Below are 15,847 nucleotides of genomic sequence, written 5' to 3' on the forward strand. Positions count from 1 at the left end.
TTACTGTTTCTGAAATTCTGACGCCCAGGGCTCAGTCTCTGTGGCCGGACTTTTGATCTTACTGACATTAAGTCTGCATTCATCTTTCAAGCACCTCTTCAATGTTTGCTGGATTCATTATCTCCCACATTACTATAATAATCAAGTGCACTTTGAAATATGCACACAGTGTATGCAGAAGATGCTATTTGAACTAAATCATGTAAATGTATATTTATTTTCTCCAGATCACTTGTAACTGAAGATTTTTAACAATAAATATAATTATATTTTTATTAGTGACTTTTTATTGTGAACTGAATACAAGACTAATAAAAACTATTTGAGTCTGAAATGTATTGTAGTTTTCATTTAAATATTATCTATCAAATGACCTATTGTATGTATTTTCAAGTTTTGGTAGTAACAGATGAAATTGTTTTTCTACCTTACCTCTATTATTCAATCCAGCAATTCTCAACCAGGCTCCTCCAGAAGACACCAGAGGTTTTTTAAGCTATTGCTGATTGTCATGCCATAAAATGGTTTGGGACCAACAACACTTGGCAGAGCCATCTGGATGAAACCAAGGACCTGTTTTGCTGTCTGCAAAGGTGGCATCCTGACCATTACTTTAGCAACATTTTTGTCTAGATGAAGAAAAATCACTTACTCCTGTGTTACCGGAGTCTTATTTTCTGAGCAATTGATCCCCCCCCCCCCATTCCTTTTCTTTAGGACATTTTATTCTGCAGTCACAGGACCTCTGACATAATACCTTTATAATGCAGGACCAATATTCCTACAATATAAGTGCCATCGACAACCCAGGGCAAGGTATAAGGTAGAAAAAAAGCTCTTGATTTCCCCTTTACATACAAAAAAGTTTGCCCATTGTAATGTGCTTACTGGGGCTTTATGATGTTAGGAGATCACATAAAGTCACACCCTTTGGGGATATCTTATAGCTGTTTGTCAAACAAATGTACTCTCTTTTTATGTATGTAAGTAAGTAAAGAGGTAGACAGTGGAGTAGCAGTTGATAGAGTGTACTTGGGCTTTGTTAAAGCATTTGACACTGTACCCCACAGACGGTTAATATGCAAGTTAGGGTCAAAAGGTTTGGAAAAGTCAATCTGTAAATGGATAGAGAACTGGCTTAAAGATCACATCCAGGGAGTAGTAATTAATGATTCATACTCTGCATGGTCTAAGGTTATTAGTGGTGTGCCCCAGGGTTCAGCGTTAGGACCTTTACTGTTTAACAGCTATAAAAAATTTTATGCATCTAAAAAAACTGTTTGATTGGACAGCCAAGTGGCAAATGACATTTATTATAGATAAATGTAAAGTTATGCACTTGGGAGCTAACAACATGCATGCTTCATTTTAGTGTTTAGTGATTTTATAAATATATAGCATAGAAGGAGATTGAGATCTTCAGGTGACCCATGTGAATATCTTTACTTTATATGGTTATAACTGCGTGTTTACTTTAAATCTCCTCTTATGTGTATGTCAACTACCATCAATGCATTACACCCAGCCATGAGGACAATACCATGGGCTATGTGCTGATTGATAGTATATAATTTAAGGCTTAACAGATTATCTGGTTTTGAAGTTCATCTCTTGTTCCAGGGAAAAAATGAACATAATGGATCCAGCAATCAGTGGGCATGTATTTGCTTTCTTGAACGACTACCATTCTTTTTTTATTATGGATTATAAATTACTTGCTTATTATGTGGTCCCTTGAGAGACAATTACTTTGCATCAATAAACCTGAATGTAATCCAGCACTTCTGATCTCCTCTATCATTGTTAATATAATGTCAATGCATCTCATTAACCCAGTGTTTCTTGACATTTTTAACTTGGAGGAACCCTTGAAATTTCTTTCAGATCTTAGGAACCCATACTATAGTTTCTATATCCACAGGTCATAGTATATTTTCATGGTGGTCAGCAGAAAGAATGCTTCTTATATTGCTGGCCATTGGGAAGAATTTTACCCATATAGATAGCCAAAAAGACCACGAGAGTCCCTTATACTGATCTAAGAGTCACACACTGCTCATTGCTCAAAAAACCCTTAGCAACCTCTGGAGGAGCCCTGATTGAGAAACATTACATTAACTGACTAATAAAGACAAAAAATGTATGGCTCCTTCTAAATTCATATTAATAAAAAATAAAACACAGGTTGTCTTATTTCAAAAAGTAATTTGCTGCAGGAAAAAGAATCCCTGAAACCATCAGTAATGCTATGACACGTTTTGCTATCAGTAATCTATGACAACGCATAAACGCGTTGCATTTACAAGGCCTCAACATATCAGAAGAAGTGGGGTGGTTGTTGCCATGGCAACCAAACAAAGGCCTATAGATTTCTGGAGCATGCCAGAAAACTCAACCAAAGTGCGAGACCAAACTGTACAGGTTAGCCATGATCCTTGTCATGGTAAACAGGGGCAGGTGGTGGTCCCTCCGTGTCACTAGCTTCTTTAGCGGGGACAGGTACGGGGTGCAGAGTCTAAGCCACCAGCCTCCAGCTTCACCACGCACCCTGCAAATGATGATGAACTTTAGGAGGCAGTGCCCATGTTATGGCTCTCGGACCAATGTGCAGTACAAGGGCAGAAGGCAGAGGCGTAAGTGGACGAGCCAAATTTAGGGCAAGAATAGTCAGGTCAGAGCTGGGGTCGGTTTACCAAAGTGGAAGAATCAGATTAGGGTCAGGAAATGTTAACTTGGACCTGGAAACAGAGACTGGAAAAAATTCTTCTTCAGGCAACATCGTGTTGTCCATTAGTTCCTTATATAGGTGAAATCTTTCAAGGTAAAGCCATGTGACTAGCAGTTCACAGATCCTACCACCAGAGGGAGTGCTGGACCAAAGGCAGCTTAGGTAGTGTTCTTACTTTTGCCAGTAGATGGCGTGTGTCTGAGAAACATCCTGGTCCTCTGGGGTAAAGGGGCAGCTCTCAGGGAGTCACATGGTTCAGACCAGGAAGCACACAGTGAATGGGAGTCCTGGGCAGCTGCTGGCTGGAGAAGAGTGCAAGGTGGGTGACAGATATTCTGGTCTTGCAGGGATTTATGACAAACCTATTGGCCCAGATCTTAGTTTTCTTCTATAACAACAGGGATCTTCACATATCTCTAGCCCTTGTTTTCAATCAGAGATCAGCCATCAATCAATGGGCGACTTAATGACAATACAGTAATCACAGTACATTTGTTGCAGCAGCTTATATCTTTACTATGTGCAATGCTCAGACAAAATGATGTAGAAGTTTAGTACACTGACTGTCCACAGATTTGGGGACACAAAGAACATCTTGGAGTGATAAGTGCACTTGTGCCATGACCACATTATGGGTCTGATTTATTAAAGCTCTCCAATACTGAAAAAGTTATGCTATCATTACAGACCCTGGGTGATCCAGCTAACATTTGCCACCACAAAGAAAATTATTTTTAAGAAATCCATTCCAGGTTTGCTGGATTAAACAGGTTCTGTCATGATAGTTTATCTTCCCTAGTCTTGAAGAGTTTTTTTAAAACAGGCTCAATGTATCAAATCCAGTTGAAGCCAATAACAGGAAAAACACCTAAAAAATACAGAAAGGTTGCCAATGACCAGATCATTTTTAATTTTAATTCAGATGAGTAAAATATTGGGTTTGAAAATAAGAATCTATTATAAAATAGTTAATACAAACCTCGTCACACATGACCTGACATATATCCTGCTTTGGTGCCTAAAAACTCATGAATTGTTTTGGACAATAATACATGTGTTTTATATTACATTGCACTGCTTTTTATGTATTTAGTGCATTTTTCCATTTGTGCCTTGTACCATTCATTCTTATTGAAACCTGAAACTTATGAAAGCTGAGACTTTGTGAACAGGTAATACAGAGCTTTCCATGTGCTTCAGTTACTGCAACATGCCACAGGTGTATATCAGGCTGTCAGTCATATGCATGGATAAAGGAAGCTATGGAAATAGAACATTATTATTATTAATATAATTAATAATAATAAATAGGATTTATATGGCACTAACACAGCACTGTACATTAAATAGGGATATGAATACAGACAGTGACATGCAAGGAGGAGAGGACCCTGCCCCAAAGAGCTTACAATCTAGTAGGAGTGGGAAGTAACACACAATAGGAGGGGGATATGGAAGGGTGGGAAGTAGTAAGGGTTTCAAAAGACAGAAGATGGGTAGGCATGTTTGGAAAAAATGGGTTTTGAGTGCTCTTTTAAATGAGCAGAAAGTAGGAGCAAGCTGAATAGGATGCGCCCATGGTGGCTATTTTTGAGGGATGTTTGTATTATTGTAGGCAGCTGGTTGACACTCCAGGTTCATCATCAATGTTTCCCAAAAGAAAGGCCGACACCCACATCACCACAGTCTCCAGATGTATAAACATGGATTGCTCAGTGAAAACTTGTTTAAAAATTGTTTATAATATAATAAGCTCTGTCATTAGAATTAACTGCTTCAACCTGTTCATACATATGCAGAGTTGACTACTACTGCATTTACAGCAGCCTTTCTTAACCTTCTTTACTTTATACCAGGGTTCCTCCAGAGGTTGCTAGGGGTTCCATAAACAATGACCAGTTTGTGTTTCTCGGGTTAGAGTAATAGACACCAATGATCTTTTTGGTTATCTGCATGGGTGGCATTTTTCCCAATGGTCAGCACTGTATGAAGTGTTCTTCACCACATTAATGTACTGTGAGCTGTAGTATAGTAATTATAACAGGGGTTCCTTAAACACCTGAAAGGTATTCCCCCATGTTAAAAGTTTGGGAAACACTGTTCTAGAGGAACCATTGAAATTCATATCAAATCTTGGGGAAATCATTTTAAATGCAAAGCATTGGAGTTAGTGGGAAACATAACCCCTATGTTTATTATCAGAATGCCACCTTTACAGACACCTGCCAAGTGGAGTTGGTCCAGGGACTATGCAGGCACCATCAAAAGGAAAGGTGATCAATTACAGGTCATGGAACCCCTAGCAAACTCTGGAGAACCCCCGGGGTTTCACAGATCACTGGTTGAGAATGTGCCCCCATTCGGTTATACCGCTGCGGCAATATGACAGAAAAAAACCAAATAGTTTTTACTTTACAAAAAAGGGTTATTTACCTTTTCATGTAAAGTAAAAATTTTAGTGATAGGTCTGCTTTAAAGTGACTGATCTGTCTTCTCCTTCAGTAAACTCAGATAACTGAGGGTCTATTTATGTGGTTTGCTGACCTTGAGTATGTTAATGATGGAGAATTTGGCTTAGATTAAAATTGGAATAGTAGGTCAAATAGAGAAAAAAATTGTCAAATTGTTTCATGCAAAAAAAACTACACCTCCATCACTGGTTTTGAAGTAAATGGTAGTCTCAAAAACATCGTAATATCCCTTCTATGTATTACTAGTGTTCGTATTAATTTTCAGAATAATTAATTTCACAGTATTCTTATCCACTATGACAAAGAATGCGCATTGAACCTGACCTATCAGCATCCATGTATATTAAAGAAAGTAAGCTACTAGTTGCCAACAATGCCACGGGATTCTCAAATGCAGCCTTTCTCAAGATTTTTACCCCTGAAAATGTTCAGGTCTCTGGGAATCAATGCTAAAACCAGTTTGTTAGGAGTCAATTAGAAAGGCCTGTTAAATTGGTGAAAAGAATGCCCCCTCCCATGGCATTGGCTTGAATGCCACCTTTTTTACACACCTGAAAACTAATAGTAATGCAAGTGGCTCTACCAAGTGGTGGCCCCAAAACTTTGCAGAAATGATTATATTGGAAATCAATCAGCTACAGTTCAATGAATCTCCTAACAATTAGATGGTGTTGGCACCAGAACCAACTTGCTAAATGGGGATCGAGCAGGATCAACAGGTTATTGAACAATATTAGAAATGTATATGATAATATCAATGTGTATTCAATTTTAGGAACAATGTATGGAGTGTTTGTTTATTTTAACTAGAGTTCCACATTAAGCTTATATTGTATATGCAACAACAAGCCACATAATGTTTCATGCCCTGGCTGTAATTTTATATGAATGGGTGTTACCATGGGTGTAAACATAATTGCACTCTTTTGTTAAGCACTTTTTTTCAGCATTCTATCTTAATACCTTAGGCTCTCTCTTCTTTTTTTTTTTTTTTTTTTTTTTTTTTTTTAACAGAAGTTGTCTAACTGGATTACTGTGTTCCTCCCTCCCTCTCTCTCTCTCTCTCTCACACACACTTTTTTGGCAGATATACTTCTGTATTTGAATGAAACAAAGTACATGCCAGTTATATCCTACAGCTGACTGGTCATGGTTTTTGAAAGGATGTGACATCAATGCAGCTTTTATGTTGGGGAACTGCTGAGTTTCCCTGTAACATTTGGGACTGACTGATGATTTTCATATTCCTGTTCTCCGGTTACACAGGTAGTACTTGGCTCCACAATCTATGACTTGAAGCATCCAGCAGGACTACAGGACTCCCCACTGGCTCCCTGCGTCACATGTGTAGCTAGGCATTCACATTCCCAGAGGAATCTGAACTCTGAAGGTGTCACAAAGATCCTGTTCTGAGGTTGCAATGGATGCTGCAAGTGCAAACGGAAGCAGTGATGCCCCTCCGGACAGCAGTGGCCAGACTTCATCACAAGTCACCAATGTTTCAAACCCTTTGATGGGTAGTGAGTATTTTTTTATCTCTTTTGGTAAAGTTATGAGGACATTAGATTATGTTTATAAAGCTTTGCAATGATCCCACAAGAAAAGCCTGGGGGTGAGAGATCTATCAGTCTTTATTTGAATTGCGAATCGAAATGATTTGCGCAGTTGTTGCAGGAAAAATAGTGTGCACAGTGAAAGATTTGGACCTTCTTGCATAGAAAAAAGATAATATTAACGACTTTCCCAACATGACATCAGAAAGGCTCATATTCATCCTGCATTTATTCCATTCAAAAAGTGTTGCAAATGGAGCTCAAGCAAATAAATAATGCTGGCCATACACAAACCAATAATTAAGGTAAATGTTTCAAATGGATTCTTGCTCAAACATATTAACTGCTTAAAAAAACAAAGAAAAATGTTTATTTACTTCAGTTTGACTGGATTTTCCTCAAGGATCATTTCTATTACTGTATGTTTATTGAATGAGCATTAGATTTCGTGCTAACAATTTTTTTTAAAGATCTGCTTCATCAAACAATTGTTATATTTCTATCTTTATAGCTGACGTAAAAAGTCGTATAATTTTATTGTATAAAGATGATACGGTAGGGGTGAGCTTTATTTTTGATGTTTTGTCCATAAAAACTCTTCTGGTTTTTAAATCAATACCCCAATACTTTATTTCAGGTAGTGTGAAAAGGGTTAAAACCTCTTTGGACCTTTATTGCTGTTTATATCCCATTTTGGAATTTTTTTAACTCTTTGTGTGCTGGTGATCAGAAGGACTGGAAGTAATTGGAATGCCCTCCAATGGGGACAGAGATGAAAATGCAAACATGGTATAAGGAACACATTCTGAGATGTTATTGCTGCTAGTAGCTTGCTGTCCTGTTTATCTTCCACCAATTTAAATTGGTTTTAAATTAAAATTTAAAACCTTTATACCAGAATATCTTAATAATATATCTGACCCTAAAGTAGAACCCTGTACTAAAAGAAAACATGTACATGAGCTAAAATGAAGAAACCTATGTCCTACAGTAATTGTACATTAGTTCACTCTAAGTCTTAATTCAACCCTTTTTTGTTTATTTTTTTATTACAGTGGGACCACTGGGGTTTAATTACTGTGAACCAGTCGTCAGCCTCTTCAAAGCCTTGGTTATCACCGAAAATAATTGGAGTAGTTAAATCCCCTTTTTGTACAGGTGTTGCATTTTATGTTTCATGATGCAGCACCTTGGCAAGGTCCTCCATAGACTTCCAACTTCTTCAGAAAAAAAAGCTATTAAATGCTCATGAATGCCCAAGATGACAATTTGACCTATATAGATTTCCAAAATTATTAATATTATTTTTATATTTTTTTAAAGATTAGCAGTGATTAGGGTTTAGGTTAATTGTTATTGTTAAAGGTGGTGGGTTCAGGGTTTAATATGTAGTTAAAGGTTAAGTGCTGGGTCAGATTTGGTGTTAAGGGGTTAGTTCAAGATTGAAAGGTCAAGGGGAAGGTTATATTTTAAGAGTTAAATGGCAGGGTTAGGTGACAAGGTCAGGCAAACCGTCCAACAAAGGTTATTGGTCAGGAGGTGCAGAATGTTTGGCATAAGTAAATTTTTTTGGTTCATTTTACTATATTCAACTTGACTTTTATCAACTTTGATACTTAGTATGTGCAAAGACTTTTAAAAAATGTTTTTCGAAAGACAAGTTTATGTCATGAGCCAGATTTATCTGAACTCTTGTGATTACAAATAATAATTCATATTTACATCTTGTAACCAGTAGCATATGCCCTCAAGAAATGTATTAATCTTTTGTTGAATGATTTATTGCTTTGATGTGAATATCCTGGTGTTAAGAGCAAGGTCCTGCCATGACACCAATAAAGCTTAATAAAAACCCTCAGTTATATAGAATAGTCCAATAAACCATGTGTTATGTGAGCAGAGTATAGTGTTTTTTTTCATTAAAAAAAGCCCTGTAATAAAATAGTTTTAGTACAATAATACAATAGTACAATAGTACAATAAATAATAACTATTTTGACTAGTTTGTATTAGTATTAAAACATAAAAAAGGATCAAAAACCATTGCAATGTCCCTTTAATAGCCCTAATATCCCAATGTTTTACTCCAGATTTACACCTTTATGTTGCAGTATATTTTATCATTATTATTAGCATATCATTATCCCTATTATTGTACTTTGCAGCATAATCCTGCATCCTCCATGCACTACAAAGATTCTGTGTTTTAGTACTGTGCGGAAGCTTAGATGTGAACCATTTACTCCTTGGGTTACACTTGTAAAAAAAAAAAAGGTGCAGGTGCATTAAAAGGTCAGTTGTGGTAGGTTGGCAGCCCATTCCAAATAAATTGGCAGCCTTATCACATTGTACATTACCATGCAAGCAGTAAGCGACTAAAGAGGTGTGAATCTGATCTTTTTATTTTTGAGTTTGGTGATTTTAAACAGTAGTGAAATAGTTACGCTCCATCCCTGGTTATCCCCAGACACACATTTTTTTTTTAAATTACAAAGTTTGTTGTATTAACAGATGTGATATTTATTTTACGCGCTGTTAATCATTCTGTATAGGTGAAATATAAACTCATGTGACAGCTGGTAGAGTCAGCAGAATCAAGGAAAACAGAAACCTATTAGTGCAGATAATAAGCAGCACTCAGATCCATGTTGAATACTTTGTTCTTATAACCTATACTGCAATTGTTTTACCTTTTAAAGAAAGTTTGGGAAAAATCCCACTTGCTTTTACCCTAAATTGCAATGTAAGCAATCATTTCCAGAAATGCAAGGTGCACTTTACAGATTATGTTAAGAAATAGAAAATACTGTGTAGCTAGAAGAGATGTGTATTCTTACCTTGTGTATTTCCAGATCAGTGAAGTCATCCTGCATAAAAAACCACCTCCTCTACTTCACCTGTCCAAACAGGAAATATCTGTACCAAAGACCAGTCACTGCTGTCCAAGTGCATGGTGTCTTGTATCTGCCCCCCTGTAGTTTATTTATTGCACGCATTCTGCATTGGGTAGACCTTCATGATCTCACTCGCGCCTCTGATGATGTTCCTGATACTTTTACATTCCACTTTATATAGTACAATATTTGGGTATTTGGTGAAGGTTTGGAATATCTGCCTTTGTGGTTATTGTAAATATTTGCACCAGGGGTGTAGTGGGGTGGGCACGGGTGGGAACGCCGTGCCCTTACTATTTTCGGGAATAGGCATGCGTGCCCACTCTTATTTTGCAAAAAATTTTTGGTGCAGGAGAAGGAGTGTGCGCAGTAAGGGTGCACCAGCCAAGCCGCTGACCATGCCTCCCGTACAGATTGCAGGCTCAATGCGGTGGGTTGGTTGTCTCTGAACACAACCCACCCACTCTCCCATTGCAGGCTCAGACCTGTGATGGGAGAGTGGGCTGGTTCTGGTATGATGACGTCACTCTTAGGGAAGTTTCTTCCCCTTTAAATAACACATAGTCAGGGGTGTAGTGGGGTGGGCATGTTTACATAACAATGATGAACATGCGTCCTCGCTATGGATAGTACCGTGCTCCCTCTTCTTTCTTTTCTTTTTTTTACGACTACACCTCTGATTTGCCCCCAGAGTTGGGCTAAGCTTTAATGTTTGTAAGTTAAACAATATAAAGCATAAGATAATAGAGTAAAAATGCATTTGTGGTAAATGGATCATATTAGAGCCTGAGAAAAAGAATGCAAAGGAAAGAAAAGCAAAAAGATGAGGCTGCAATCCCACCCAGGAGTTCTATTCTAGAAGAAGCATGCTAAATGTGGCTGGAATATTATATACATTCATATTCAAATGCTGTAAATTTTGGAAGGGTTAAACCCAAGGCAACATTTTACTGATATCCATGTCTCCATTTATTAGATGTCTTTTTACTTCCCGTGATATTGACAAGAGAAAAATAGGGAAAATCCTCCCTGTGCCATAACAGAACAGGAAGCAAGAGATCCCCCCCCCCCCCAGACATTATTTAATACCTGGCATTTATTGTATCCTTTACTTACATTATCCAACATGTTTTAAATGGAGCTGTCCTTCATATGGACTGTATAATGCAGGTATAATTGTAAGATTTCCTGGATAGCATAAATCAAAGATTGCTGATAATGTTATTTGCTGCCTGGAGTTGCTCTTTAAGTGTAAAATTAGAAGGAAGAATGCAGAATTGAAACCCACAGCTTTCATTAATAAGCCAGAGCCAAATTCTCAGTGCACACTTTGTACTGTACACTCAGGCCAAAACACCTCTGGGACAGCAAACATTCAACAACTTCCGCAGTGGCTCATCCAGCAGGAAACCTCTCGGTCATCAGACATTCTATGAGTGACACTACAGAACACTTCTCCTCACCAGACCTTGCCACTTTGGACTCTGTCCTTTGTGTTTCCTATTAACTGGCAAGTAAAAAAACATGCTTCCATGTCACAGAAATAAGGCAAAAATGTCATTTTGTACTAAGCAGACACAGAATATAGTGGTAAGAATAGAATATATGAAAACACAGCAAAGATAAGAAGGTAAGAAAGAAAAAAGAAACACAAGATTCAGTTAAAAATGAGCAGTAAAAATTGTGTGTCTGAATTGTAGATTTATTATATAGTATAGAAACTGCTACTCCACATGGGAGATTGCCTATAATAATCCCTAAATGACACACTGACACATATGATGCCATATGGTTTATGTATTTATTGTTATGTTTCCAAAGTTATCGCTAAAAGAAAAGCTTAAACCTTGGAAGTTAATTGTTGGTTACAAATGAAAAAAGTTTACCAATTCTATCAGTCAAAACTGTGCAAAAAGAACCATAATCAATGAAAACCTATTTCTCAAGACCCACACTTCTTTTCTTAAAATGTGGACCTCTTGGCTAAAATGCACTTATTTGGATCTACCTAATGTATATCAATCTAAAAGCAATGGTGGGAAGCTACAGGGTGCTCTTCTGGACCCCCTCACTTTTTTTTACTCTTCTTTTCCTTGATCTTCCCTTACCTACCCCATCCTCAATGTGAACCACCTCACCTAAGGTATGTGATTGTAACAAGTCAATCTGACTTTCTGGTTACCTCCTTTTTTGAGTAACAATATTGATCCCAGCAATTTCCAAAGCTGTTCTGGGCTTGCCTCTGCAGTGTGGTCTCAGTAACTCAGTATTGCTCAGGTACTTTTATTGGCCCTGATTATTTTAAGCTCTCCAAAGCTGGAGAGGATGCACTTTCATCAGTGAAGCTGGGTGATCCAGCAAACCTGGAATGGATTTCTTCAAAGTCATTTGTTATGTGCTAACAAATGTTTTTGTGTGTATCCTCTCCAGCCTTCGAGAGCTTTAATAAATCAGGACCAATGTGCACATGTTGTAGAATGGCAGGGATCTTTGTGCACAAATTATTATAGAAAGTTTAAATGGTTTGATATTAAAAATAGAAAAAGGATATTGCAAACTGGGACATCAGTTTTGGAAGGTGCTGCATGCTCAGACCTCTCCTAGCCCCCTTTTTATTGGGGAGATCTCTACGCTGAGTTTCTGTTATATTCAGAGGTAGATTTAGAATAATAGATGTGACCTATATCTAAAATGTAATTTTTGGGTGCCTTTTAGCATAAAATGAATTTGTGATCATGTTTGTAAGAACAGATTTCTATACATAACTGATTTCCTGTTACTTAGGCACTAACAGAAAATGTAAACAATTTTAGCATCAGGCTGCAACTTCCCAAAATTGAAAAAAGTGACGAGGGTCTGAATATTTTCTAAAGCCACTGTATGCATTTATTTCTTATCTTTTAATATGTTTAAGTATCTTCTTTGAACAATTCCTCTTATTAATATTTCTATTATTATCTAGTCCAGCAGTTGTAAGCAATTAAAAAATACTGATGTGCTTTTATTTCTGGGGGATCTGTTCCACATACAGAAATAAGAAATGTGTGAGCACCAACAGAATGGCTGCTGACATTGACTGTACAGCATATTATAATTTCAGATATCTCCAGGCTTGGGTGTGGGGAAATACTTGGTGAGTGTTATCACATGCACAGTGCTTCTTCTGCAGAATAATATCTCTTCTGTCTTCAGCGTCTAATCTTCCCCTACCCTGACATTATAACCACGACTTATCATCATTATCACAGCTTCCAGGCAAAACCAAAAACATTTTTTTTTGTATAATCTGTTTACTAAAGAATTTTCAAATACAAAAATGTAAAGAATAAGAAAAAGTTAGATAAATAAAAAAAACATTGCAGATATGTTTTTTTAAACTTTTAAGCACACAACACAATTTATTTGTCTTTAGAAAAGCAAAGGGAGAGTTATAATCCGTACCATTTCCCTTTCTACATCCTTTCATGACCCGTGTCATTTGAAACTGTCCCTCTTTTAGAACCAAATGTCTCCGATTCTTTCTTAGCTGCACCTCTTTTTTGGTTAGATTACAAGACAATAATTGATAAAAAAAACTTGATTGTTTAGCTGCTAAATTGCATCTTAGGTATTCAAGCTTCAGGTACCTTCTTTGCACTGTGTGCTATATTATGTCGCTCTTTCCTAGCTCATAAAATTTGGAGCTCTGGTTTCTGTCCCCAAAATTCTTTACTTAAAACCACAATGATTTTGGCCCATGTACACAATGGGTTGCATTACCCCAACACATTATTATACTTTAAGGTATGCTGCATCAAGGGCAGCTCTAGAAAAGTCTTGGAGCCGTGCGTGTGATGAGTGAGGAAGTCATTAGTAGGTCATACTAAGCGAAGAGAGCGCCTGGGGGAGTATTTTTTTTTTTTTAAGCAGGTCAGAAATGTAAGTGGGACAAGAACTGTGGAGGGATTTAAAGGCAAAGCACAGAATTTGATTCTGAGGTGAAATGTAAGCCAATGAAGAGAACTGCAGCAGAAAAGCAGTGAGAAGGATGGATGAGTCTGGCAGCATTCATAATAGATTGTAGAGGAGAAAGTCGGGTTAGTGGAATACCAGAGAGGAGGAGGTTACAGTAGTCCAGACGAAAGATGATAGGAGCATGTACAAGGAGTTTGGTGGTCTCTGGGGACAGGTAGGGGTGGATTTTGGAGATATTTCGTAGGTGAAAATGACAGGACCCGGAAATGTTCTGAATATGAGGGGAAAATCGAAGTAAAAGATAGAAGATATAAGAATGAGTAAAAAAAAAAAAAAAAAGTCACATTGTGGCACAGGGAGAAAATTTGAGGGACTTCCAGCAACTGGGAAGTTCCCTGGACCTGGAACAACAAAGTAGTCCATCCCTTAAAGAATAAGTGGAATTACATTGTATTGTAGGCAGTCCTCAACCTTTGGGTACTGACTACAAAGGAGTACCTTGAATAATTCAAAACTGAGTGAATATTATCCTTTTGTGGATTTTGCTTTAAACAGTCTTATTGATTGTGATTGCTGATCCAAGGAAACAGTCTCCTACACAGCAGAGTGGTTTCACACCCTACAGAGTTCTTTTAAGCAGGCCCCCTCATTCTTCATGTGAACCTAAATCCCTCCTTAGTCTGTTTAGTACAGAACAGAAGTTTGGTTGCCATGCATTTTGCAGAGAATAATTCCCAAGGACCAGAGTGGCCAACACAGTAGCTACAATTTAGAGTGACTGTACTGGTGTATATATTGTTGGGCCTGTGCTTCAAGAGGTATTGACAAACAACATGGTCTTCTAACCTGCGGATCTTACCCAGTGCCCTTATTATGAAGTTGGAGAATGAAGCAAAGATCCAAACTTATTAAAGTAGTAGTAAACTCCAGCAAGTTTGGGCCTTCCAGGAGGTTTTAGTCATAGTGTTGCAGCATAGAATATTTGCCCATTATGGGGGACTAGAAAAGTTTTATGGTGTCTATGTTTACCTCAGTTACCAGCGCTTCCATCTTCTACCTCAGTTCTTCCAGCTTCAGAGACTTCACCCTCTTGATTGGTCAGAATGGTGATTAGGGTTACACAGTCTTGCTATGGCTCTGCACCAAGACAGTACTATAATTTTCCCATGTGCATCTCAATGTATTCTAGAGATGAATCTTTAACAAAAGAGAATCATTTCCATCCCAAAATCCCACTGTCAGACTGAAAGCGAACAGTTAACTTTATACCTCGATAACTACTTTCTCATGATTTCAGTCATTTTACCATTTACATACAATATAACAATATAAAAGATAAAGTACTGCTTTCATAAAAATATTCATTTTCTTTTATCTTAAGTTCCCTTTGATATTATTTTTGCTTGTAGCTGTACAGTGTACCAGGCACAGATTTCACATTTTGGGCCTGATATATCAAGAAAGTGTGCGTAAGCTCGCTGTGCTTATAAACGCGCCGATATACGAGGCGTATTTCTGCGAGCCGGAGTCTAGTGCTAGTTTACTCTCCTCTTGCCAGCTGGATTCCTGCCTTGATAAATGAGCAATGGGGTTCAGAATACGCAAATTAAGTCGATTAGTTTGCAGCTGGGCAATTCAGGAGGATCTGTTAAGCTCTGTCAATGGTGAGGTCATAGCAATTAATTAGCGCACACCTGCTCCCTGTTCTGTGCACATCTACAGTCCATTACAGCTCAATTTGAATCCTTAATGCTTCATCTTCGTTTGGGTAAGTGCTACATTTTTATGTTACATTACACTCATTCACAAATTGATTCACTTATTGTTACATTTGTTGCACTGTTTTGATACTTTTTGGTTTGCACACTGCACACTAATTTATACCAGGCTGTATATATACTAATTACCACTTTATAATATGTCATCACACAACAGTATGAATGTAAAAAAATCATCACCAAGCATTTGTGATCTGATTCAAATTTGATTCTGTTTGGCTTTATAGAAATCAAATATTTGAAAAAAGGATTGTTGCCAAAGATGTAATACATGTATCAAGGAACATTTAATGATTTCACTTGTGTGTGTATGTCAAAATAGATTGAAATGCATATAAATACATATGCATATGCATTATTACTATTAATGCATACGCATTATTACTATTTTAACTGGACTGGTTGGTGGTAGGTGGAATAATCAAGCAAGTTTGCTTGGATGGTATGCATTGATGTGACTTTGTAATCC

General features: G+C 37.5%; 1 long non-coding RNA gene across 1 annotated transcript; it reads right to left on the reverse strand.

Annotated features, from left to right (window-relative positions):
- Positions 1–3,618: 3,618 nt before the first annotated feature.
- On the reverse strand, positions 3,619–10,633 carry LOC140344331 (uncharacterized). Its single transcript, XR_011923548.1, has 2 exons — positions 9,590–10,633; positions 3,619–3,988 (listed from the first exon to the last, which is right to left on the reverse strand). It is a non-coding gene; the product is annotated as an uncharacterized lncRNA (long non-coding RNA).
- Between the last annotated feature and the right edge of the window lie 5,214 nt (positions 10,634–15,847).

The sequence above is a fragment of the Pyxicephalus adspersus genome, chromosome 1, assembly GCF_032062135.1.
Source record: "Pyxicephalus adspersus chromosome 1, UCB_Pads_2.0, whole genome shotgun sequence".
Taxonomy (NCBI): Eukaryota; Metazoa; Chordata; class Amphibia; order Anura; family Pyxicephalidae; genus Pyxicephalus; species Pyxicephalus adspersus.